The sequence below is a fragment of the Giraffa tippelskirchi genome, chromosome 4 (assembly GCF_054371585.1).
Source record: "Giraffa tippelskirchi isolate mGirTip1 chromosome 4, T2T-mGirTip1v1.2.pri, whole genome shotgun sequence".
Taxonomy (NCBI): Eukaryota; Metazoa; Chordata; class Mammalia; order Artiodactyla; family Giraffidae; genus Giraffa; species Giraffa tippelskirchi.
The window spans coordinates 144,307,817-144,318,186 of NC_137278.1; positions in this window are offsets into that span (position 1 = coordinate 144,307,817).

The window sequence follows — 10,370 nt, forward strand, 5'->3', positions numbered from 1 at the left end:
TAGAAGAATACCTTGGTTAGTGTAAGAAAAAAACAAAATAAAACATTTTCTTAACAAGATTAGGAGGACAAGTTCAGAAAATAAACATTAAGAGCTGCTGATGTCATTCAAGCAGTTGTGATGCTTACATAAATATTGATAGCCACAAATAGCTTTGACAAAGGTTCAGAAAATGCACAGGAAGTCTGGATTTATTGTCTATTACTCTGTAAGCTAACTCTACTATGTCCAGACCTTCTGGTATTTTGGGGCTGCCCTATAAAAAACTTAAAAAATTTAAAATATCACTGAACTATCTTTGACAAAGGAGGCAAGAATATACAATGGAGAAAAGACAATCTCTTTAACAAGTGGTGCTGGGAAAACTGGTCAACCACTTGGAAAAGAATGAAACTAGAACAGTTTCTAACACCATACACAAAAATAAACTCAAAATGGATTAAAGATCTAAATGTAAGACCAGAAACTATAAAACTCCTAGAAGAAAACATAGACAAAACACTCTCTGACATAAACCACAGAAGGATCTTCTATGACCCACCTCCCAGAATATTGAAAATAAAAGTAAAAATAAACAAATGGGACTTAATTAAAATTAAAAGCTTTTGCACAACAAAGGAAACTATAAGCAAGGTGAAAAGACAGCCTTCAGAATGGGAGAAAATAATAGCAAATGAAGCAACGGTCAAACAATTAATCTCAAAAATATACAAGCAACTCCTGCAGCTCAATTCCAGAAAAATAAACGACCCAATCAAAAAGTGGGCCAAAGAACTAAACAGACACTTCTCCAAAGAAGAAATACAGATGGCTAACAAACACATGAAAAGATGCTCAACATCACTCATTATCAGAGAAATGCAAATTAAAACCACAATGAGGTACCATTTCAGGCCCATCAGAATGGCTGCTATCCAAAAGACTACAAGCAATAAATGCTGGAGAGGGTGTGGAGAAAAGGGAACCCTCTTACACTGTCGGTGGGAATGCAAACTAGTACAGCCACTATGGAGAACAGTGAGGAGATTCCTCAAAAAACTGGAAATAGAACTGCCATATGACCCAGCAATCCCACTGCTGGGCATACACACTGAGGAAACCAGAATTGAAAGAGACACTTGTACCCCAATGTTCATCGCAGCACTGTTTATAATAGCCAGGACATGGAAGCAGCCTAGATGCCCATCAGCAGAAGAATGGATAAGGAAGCTGTGGTACATATACACAATGGAATATTACTCAGCCATTAAAAAAAAAATACATTCGAATCAGTTCTAATGAGGTGGATGAAACTGGAGCCTATTATACAGAGTGAAGTAAGCCAGAAAGAAAAACACCAACACAGTATACTAACACATATATATGGTATTTAGTCAATTGGTATAGATAACCCTGTATGTGAGACATCAAAAGAGACACAGATAAATAGAACAGTATTATGGACTCTATGGGAGAGGGTGAGGGCGGGATGATATGGGAGAATGGCATTGAAGCATGTAAATTATCATATGTGAAAGGAATCGCCTGTCCAGGTTCAACGCATGATACAGGGTGCTCGGGGCTGGTGCACCGGGATGACCCGGAGGGATGGGATGGGGAGAGAGGTGGAAGGAGGGTTCTGGAAGGGGAAAACATGTACACCCATGGTGGATTCATGTCAATGTATGGCAAAACGAATACAATATCGTAAAGTTAAAAAATAGAAAATAAACTAATTAAAAAAAATAAACAAAGAGGCAAAAGAGAAAAAAATAAAGGAAGGTACAAAAATATATATATATCATTTAACTATCCTATCCTACTGCTAATGGAAAGAAAAATGTTATAGTAATTATCTTAGATTTCTGATAATAAGCAAATATGCCCCTGAATTCCTTCTCTGATAAACCTTACAGTTCTTTCTCAGTACTTTTGAACTATTGACCTTACCATATCTTTGAAATGTAAGCATCCAAAGAGATAAGTGTTTTTAAAGTAAAACTTTTGCTTAAGGCAAGCTTGGGACTGGAAAAAAAGATAACCAAGAGAGATTTTAAAAACAAACTCTATTTGATATTTCCATAAGCTCCCTTACTCCAGATTTTGCCAAAAGCCTCCATAAGATTATCTTTTAAAGACAAGTAAAAATCTAGAAGTCTTATCCACAAATATTGGTAAATACTTCAGCCATTTTAGTGAGTAAACTTAACTTGTTCCAACTATTCTTTTATAGGGGCTTCCCAGATAGCGCTAGTGGTAATGAACCTGCCTGCCTATATTAGAAGACATAAGAGATACGGGTTGGATCCCTGGGTCAGGAAGATCCTCCGAGGAGGTTGTGGCCACTCACTCCAGTATTCTTGCCTGGAGAATCTCATAGGCAGAGGAGCCTGGAGGGCTACAGTCCACAGGGTTGCAAAGAGTTGGGCACAACTGAGCAACTGAGCCTACATGCACTTGATATGTGACTATGATGTTTAAATGAAAGCTATAAAATGTGCCTTTGTATTTATCTATATGTTTACATATATCTATGTATGTATGCTATTGTGTGTGGTATTTTTCTCCCCCTGGACAGTTTTCCTAAAAACTTGTGAAAGAGCTCTATTTAATTGATTTAAAGAAAATAGAAGCAATTTTTAAGATAAGACCAGTCATTTGATTTCCCTGTTGATTCAGTGGCTAAGATTCTATGCTCCTTGTTCTGGGGCCTTGGGTTCAGTCCCTGGTCTGAGAACTAGATCCCACATGTGCAAATAAAGATCCTACATGGCAGCCAAATAAATAAATTTTTTAAAATAAAATAAATTAAAACTTGTCAAATATATTTATGTTACCTCCACTAGATGCTTGAGATGATAAAATTATAAATTCAGTCTAAGAACTAAACTTACAATAAAAATCATTTCTTTAATGTATGTCAATATGTTAAGGATAAAAAACCATGTGTAAATTTTAAGGTTCTTTGCTTCTATGACTTTTGCTACTTGCCTGGTTTTTCAATAAGAAAAATAAACTGATGGTTAATTTTTAATATCTCATGAAATTTGCATGGCAACTCAAGCATAATTTTTAAAAACACATGAATTAAATGGATATAAGTGGGAGAAAAGTTTATAAATGAATGTTGCAACCATCATTATATTTTATAAAATATGTCTACTTAGAAAGTTTCCAAAATCTTTTTGTAATATTAACTTTAAATGAGATACTTTTATTGAATATGTAAAACATTTCCAAAAAAGAGAAAATACTGAAACATTAATTGCTAAACATGTTTAAGTTTATCTGCTTTTGACTTCTTAGAGAAACAAAAGATATTTGGATCTGTTAATAAAATGTTCCTTTTGTCCACTTGAAAAAAAATGTACTGTAAAAAGGCATATGTCTCTAAAAATTACAAAATGATGTATTCCTGGGAATTCCTTGGCCGACTAGTGGTTAGGAATTTGTGCATTCACTGCCAGGGCCCAAGTTTAATCCTTAGTAAAAGAGAAGAGTGAAACAGCTGGCTTAAAATTATACATTCAAAAAACTAACATCATGGCATCCAGTGTCATCACTTCATGGCCAGTAGAATGAGAAACAATGGAAGTAGTGACAGGTTTTATTTTCTTGGGCTCCAAAATCACTCTGGACTGTGACTGCAGCCATAAAATTAAAAGACTGCTTGCTTGAAATCAAGAGATTAACAACTTAAAACAAGCATGTATAAATATAGACTCCTAGACAAAATTCTCATGGTTGCCACAAAACAAAAATCTATAATAGATACACATACAAAAAGGAACCTAAAAATGAAACTGAAGATAGTCATCACATCACAAGAGAAGAGAAGAGAAGAAGAATAAGGAAAAAACATTACAAAACCAAATCCAAAACAATTAACAAAATGGCCATAAGACAAATATATCCATTTTTACCTTAAATGCAAATGGACTAAATGTCCCAACCAAACGACAAAGACTGACCAAATGAATACAGAAATAAAACTCATATATTTGCTGCTTACAAGAGACTCCAAATCAAGAGACTCATACAGTCTGAAAGTGAGGGGATGGTAAAAGGTATTCCACACACACGGAAATCAGAAGAAAGTCGGTTACAATACTTATATCAGACAAAATAAACTTTAAAATAAACACCGTTATAAGAGACAAAGAAGGACACTAACTACATAATGATGAAAAACTCAACCCAAGAAGAAGATATAACAATTGTAAGTATACATACATCCAACATAGGAGCACATCAATATATAAGACATAAATGGATGTTGTTGTCAAGAGAAAAGAAAAAAAAAAAAAGATGCTTGTTCCCTGAAAGGAAGACTATGATGAACCTAGACAGCATATTAAAAAGCAGAGACATCACTTTGCTGACAAAGGTCCATATAGTTAAAACTATGGTTTTTCCAGTAGACGTGTATGGATGTGAGCGTCGGACATAAAGAAGGCTGAGTGCTGAATAATTAATGCTTTCAAATTGTGATGCTGGAGAAGTCACTTGAGAGTCCCTTGAACTGCAAGAAGTTCAAACCAGTCAGTCATAAAGGAAATCAACCCTCTGATATTCATCTAAAGGACTGATGCTGAAGTTGAAGCTCCAACACTTTGGCCACTTGATGCAAAGAGCCAACTCATTGGAGAAGACCCTGATGCTGGCAGAGATTGAAGGCAAAAGGAGAAGGAGGTGGCAGAGGACAAGACGGTTGGATAGTATTACCACTGAATGGAATTAACCTGAGAAAACTCTGGGAGATAGTGGAGGACAGAGGAGACTGGCGTGCTGTAGTCCTTGGGGTCACAAAGAATTGGACACAACTTAGTGACTGAACAACAACAATGACACAATTCATACAGGGGTCTTAGACATAGGCATTATGTCCATTTTACGAATTAAAAAATACGTGTCCCGGGAAGAAAATTCATCTGCCCAAAGACATATAGATACGGAGTGGGAGAGCTGGGATTTAGATTCAGGTCAGTTCCCTGGCCTTTTCAGTTTACCACGTTATTTGAAGTTGAAGTGAAAGGGAAGGAATTCTATCGCAACACAATTCTCACCCTTTAACACACTGTAACTTCTTTATCTACCACGTGTCTGATTTTAGTTACTGATATAGTTGTGCAAAACCATTTTATGTATCTATTTTTGAAGTGTGATTTTTCTTTAAGAGATTGATCTAATGCCAGGAATGCCATGGAACAATTAGAGACTATTTAAACATTAGTTCTTAATGTGTGCACAACTGATAATTGTGAAAAGCTTTGGATTTCTTTGTATATACTTTCTTTATACAATTATTTCTGTTATCTTTAAATTTCCATGGTCAATTCAATTAGAACTTTGGCTTGATCTCACTTCTCCTTTTCACATTATGAACAAATATTTCCCTTCTCACATAAGTCAGATTAAAATATCCTTTCTTAATTTACATAACAGTTGGGCATTCATCACCGAGAAATTATTTTTTAAACACACCATGAAGCATAATCTTGTTTAAAAAGTGATGGAAATTTTTCCATTTTAGTTTTTTTTTTTCCAGAAGAATATTCAGATTTGTTTCTCTATTAAGTATGAAAATAGCCTGGCAAATCATGCAAAAATTAAAATGGACTTATTATACAACACAGCAATCCACTCTTGGGTATTTACCCCAGATAAATGTCTTCTTTCCTCATGAGAAATTCTATGTAATTCATAGAAACTTTACTCTTAAATAGCCAATAACTGTGAACTACCCAAATTTCCTTGAACAAGTGAATGGTTTAACAAACTGGTGTGTCCAAACCATGGTTGACAATCCAGTGATAAAAAAGAAACAAACTATTAATACATGCAACATCTTGGAGGAACATCAAGAAAATTATACTGAATGAAAAAAACAGATTTTAAAAGGATACACACTGGAAGATTCCACTTATTTAACATTCATGAAATAACAATAAAAAAAGATGGAGAATAGAGAAGCAGTTATAGGGGTTAGGGGTGGAAGGGAGTAGAGGGTTATGGCTACAGAGTAGTGGAAGAGAGGAGTCTTGGGCTGATGTGTACGATCAAGTATCTTGATTGTAATTATCCAAGACTCCACATGTGATAAAGCACCATAAGGCCACACACACACACACACACATACACACACCTGCAAATAAGTACATGTATAAGTGGTGAATTTAAATAAGCCTTCTAGATTGTATCAATGTCAGTTTTTTACTTTGGTACTGTACTACAGTTGTGCAAAATGTTAACATTGGAGGAGGCTGGAGGGAAAGTGCATAGGATTCTGCTGTACATTTTTTGTAACTTCTATGAATTTACAATTATTTCAAAATAAGAATGTTTTAAGGCAGCTATGAACATTTCAAGAGTATGATTTACTTATAATTAATAATTTTGTCAGTTACACAGGAAAAAACTTTACCTTTGTTGAACTTTACTGAATCTAAAACTACTTTCTTCTCTTACCTTTCATTGAAAACCTTTGAACAGAATTATTTTGACACTTAGAAGCTGATATAGCAAAAAAGACCAGTGAGAAATATGTAATTGCAGGTGTTCATAAATGATCTGGACACTCTGTCATTTTAGGAAAAAGAAAATAAGCTGGGCGTGAAAGTGTACCCTTTATCATTAAATGTTTTCCTGTATGTGTTGCAGGTCACTTGAACCTCAACATTGTTTTCTTTTTATTCATTTATTTGTGTATTTTATTTTTAGTTTTTGTGTGACTATAAAAAGAACACAGCTGTTGCAAAATTGTAAATAATATAAAATTGTTTTTAAAAGATAGTGAATTCCCCTTCCTACAAATCAAAATACATACTAATAAAGCTGTTGTTGTGTTGTTAGTTGCTCAGTCATATTTGACTTTCTGTGACCACACGACTGTTCCCTGACAGACTCCTCTATCCATGGAATTCTCCAGGCAAGAATACTGGAGTGGGTTGCCATTCCCATCTACAGAGGATCTTCCCAACTCAGGGATTGAATCTGGGTCTTCTACATTGCAGGCAGATTCTTCACCATTTGACCATCAGGAAAGCCCCTCCTACTGAATGTCAAGAGGAATAGTTTTATTTTTTTGGTGGTAAAAATATGAAGCTGATTTTGATAAGTTAAGATAAAGATGGTAAAAACTAGAGCAACTACTGCTGCTAAGGCACTTCAGTCGTGTCTGACTCTGTGCGACCCCATAGATGGCAGCCCACCAGGCACCTCCAACCCTGGGATTCTCCAGGCAAGAACACTGGAGTGGGTTGCCATTTCCTTCTCCAATGCATGAAAGTGAAAAGGGAAAGCGAAGTCGCTCAGTCGTGTCCGACTCTTAGCAACCCCATGGACTGCAGCCTACCAGGCTCCTCCGTCCATGAGAGTTTCCAGGCAAGAGTACTGGAGTGGGGTGCCATTGCCTTCTCCGGAGCAACTACTAAAAAACCCTAAAAAAAGTGAAAAATCATTCAATTAAAGTGCTACATTACAAAAATCTGTTTAATGAAAAAATGTAGTAAAGGAAGAGTAGTGGAACAAAAAAACATGAGAGATGTAAAAAAAATTACAGACGTAAATATAACTATCAATAATAACATTAAATGTGAATGGATAAGAGAAGAATGAATATCAATTCTTCACAAACTCTACCAAAATCAGAATAAGAAACAATACTCAAACCATTTTAGGAGGCAAATATTACCCTCATACCAAGATTAAAGAAAGACTTCACAAAAACAGAAAACTACAGATCAGTATTTCTTGTGAATATGGATGTAAAGCTCCTCAAAAAATAATAGCTAATTGAATGCAGCAACACATAAAATGAATTATGCACCATAATCTAGTGGATTTTATCCCAGGAATGCTAATTGGCTTAACACCTGAATACAATGCAATACATACCATCAACAAGATAAAAAACAAAAATCACATGATCATCTCAGTAGATAAAGAAAAAAGCATTGAAAAAAATCTTGCACCATTTCCTGATGGAACTACTCGACAAACTAAGAACAGAAGGGAACATTTTCAGTCTGATAAAGGATGTCTATAAAAAGTCCTGTATAGTTAATTTTGATAAACTAGATACCTTCCCCCTAAGATCAGGAACAAAACAAAGAAGCCCTTCTTTGTTTACCACTTCTATTCAACATTGTACTGAAGGTCCTAGCCAAACCAATTAGTTACAAAAAGGATAAAAGTCACCCAGATTGGAAAAGAGAAGTAAAACCATCTTTATTCACAGTAGACATGATCTTCTATGTACTGGGTTGGCCAAAAATGTCATCTGGATTTTTCCATAAAACGTTATGGAAAATCCTGAATTTTTTGGCCAACCTGACAGAATATCTTAAAGAATCCATTAAAAAAAAAAAAACTAATAAACAAATTCAGCAAGTTTGCAGGATACAAGATCAAGTTATAAAAGTCAATTGCATTTTTGTGCACTTTTAATGAACCATCCAAAGATGAAATTAAGAAAAAGTTCCTTTTACAAAAGGAATTATTGTTTATTCTTATTAGAAAATAAGAGTATTTATTCTTTATAAAAACGAATAAGATACTCAGAAATAGCTTTAACCAAAAATGTGCAAAACATACACACTGGAAACCACTAGCCATTATTGAGAGCAGTTAAGATCTAAATAATAGGAGAGAGCAGAAGATGGCGGAGGAATAGGACGGGGAGACCACTCTCTCCTCCACAAATTTATCGAAAGAACATCTGAACGCTGACCAAACTTCACAAAACTACTTCTGAAGGCTGGCTGAGGACGTCAGGCTTTCACAAAAACTGCGCATTATCTTCAAAAGAGGTAGGAGAAATTATAAAAGATAAAAAGAGAGACAAAAGAGTTAGGGACGGAGACCCGTCCCGGGGAGGGAGTCGTAAAAGAGGAGGAATTTCCAAGCACCAGGAAACCCTCTCACCGGCGGGTGTGGGGGAGGATTTTTTATCTCGGAGGGCAACGTAACTGGGAGGGAAAAAATAAATAAAATCGACAGATTACGTGCCTAAAGCAACTCCCAGCAAAGAACCCCAGACGCTCGCATCATCCGCCACCAGCAAGTGGGGGCTGAACGGAGAGGAGCGGGAGGCATTGCCTAGGGTAAGGACCGGGCCCGAGTGCCCCGAGGGCAATCTGAGGGAGCTAACGTGAGATAGTAACCTAAACTGTGGGACAGCGAGAGAGAGAGAGAGAGAACTATCCCGCGAAAAGCCCAACTCTAAGGCACTGCCGGCCCGCTCACAGAACAAAGGACTGAGCGATACCAGAGGAGAGCTAGCCGGCTGCGGACCGCGCCATCCCCCGCCGGACACAGCGGGCAGGCGGGGCCCGCTAGAGCCGGAAAGGGGCAAACTCGGCTCCAGAGAGGGCACCCCCTACCAAACTGCAAACAGGCTCCCAGTTTTTAAGCAGAGACTGCCTGAGATCCCGGAGGGTCGACAGCAGCCGGGAGGGTCGCAGCCAGAGACCAGCTCCCCAGAACCGACACAAAGCACACCGGAGCCGGGCGCGCCCGTAAACCGAGGCGGGGACCAGGGAGGTGATAAGCCGCACCGCCCCAACAGGGGACAGCGCCCTCGCCAAACTCCTGGCCGCCTGGGCAGCTCCGACCGGGAACGGCACAAGCCGCGGGCAAAATCGAGTCTGCGCCTTTGTGGAGTAACCGGGAGCCTGAACCTGAGCGGCTTAGACCTGGGAAGTGCACGCAGCTCAGGGCCCGCTCCCCGGCCGAGTAACCTGAAGCCTGAGCAGGGTAGACGGGGAAAGCACACACGCCGTGAGCGGGGGCGGCCGAGACACTGCGAGCTTACCACACACACGCCAGAATTGCAGTGTTCCTTCCTCCCCACAGCACGATTGAACAAGCGAACCTAAAGAGATCACCTCCACCGCTTTGTTGCAGGGCGGAAATTAGATACTGAAGAGATCTCCAAACAGAAGCCAAATAAACAGAGGGAAGTGCTTTGGAAGGGACAGGCCAACAGATTAAGATCCCTGTAGCTAATACCGACTGCACTAAAAAGGACCTACAGATCTTGAAAAGTATAAGCAGGAATAAGGATCTATCTAAAACTGAGCAGATCCCACACTGCTCACAACAGCTCCAGAGAAAGTCCGGGATATATATTTTTTTTACTATTATTTTTTTTTTTTTAATTTTTTTTTTAATTAAAAAAATTTTTTTTTTCTCTTCTTTCCTTTTTCTTCAAGTCCTCTATTACACCTTTAACTTTCATTTTCATAACACACTATTAACTTGCAAAAAAAAAAAAAACCCTATTTTTGAAGCAAACTACATACATATATCTTATACCTTTTGTGTTCTTTTTTTTTTTTAATGTTTTTTTCCTGTTCTACATTTTTTTACTGTTTCTTTTTTTACTGTTT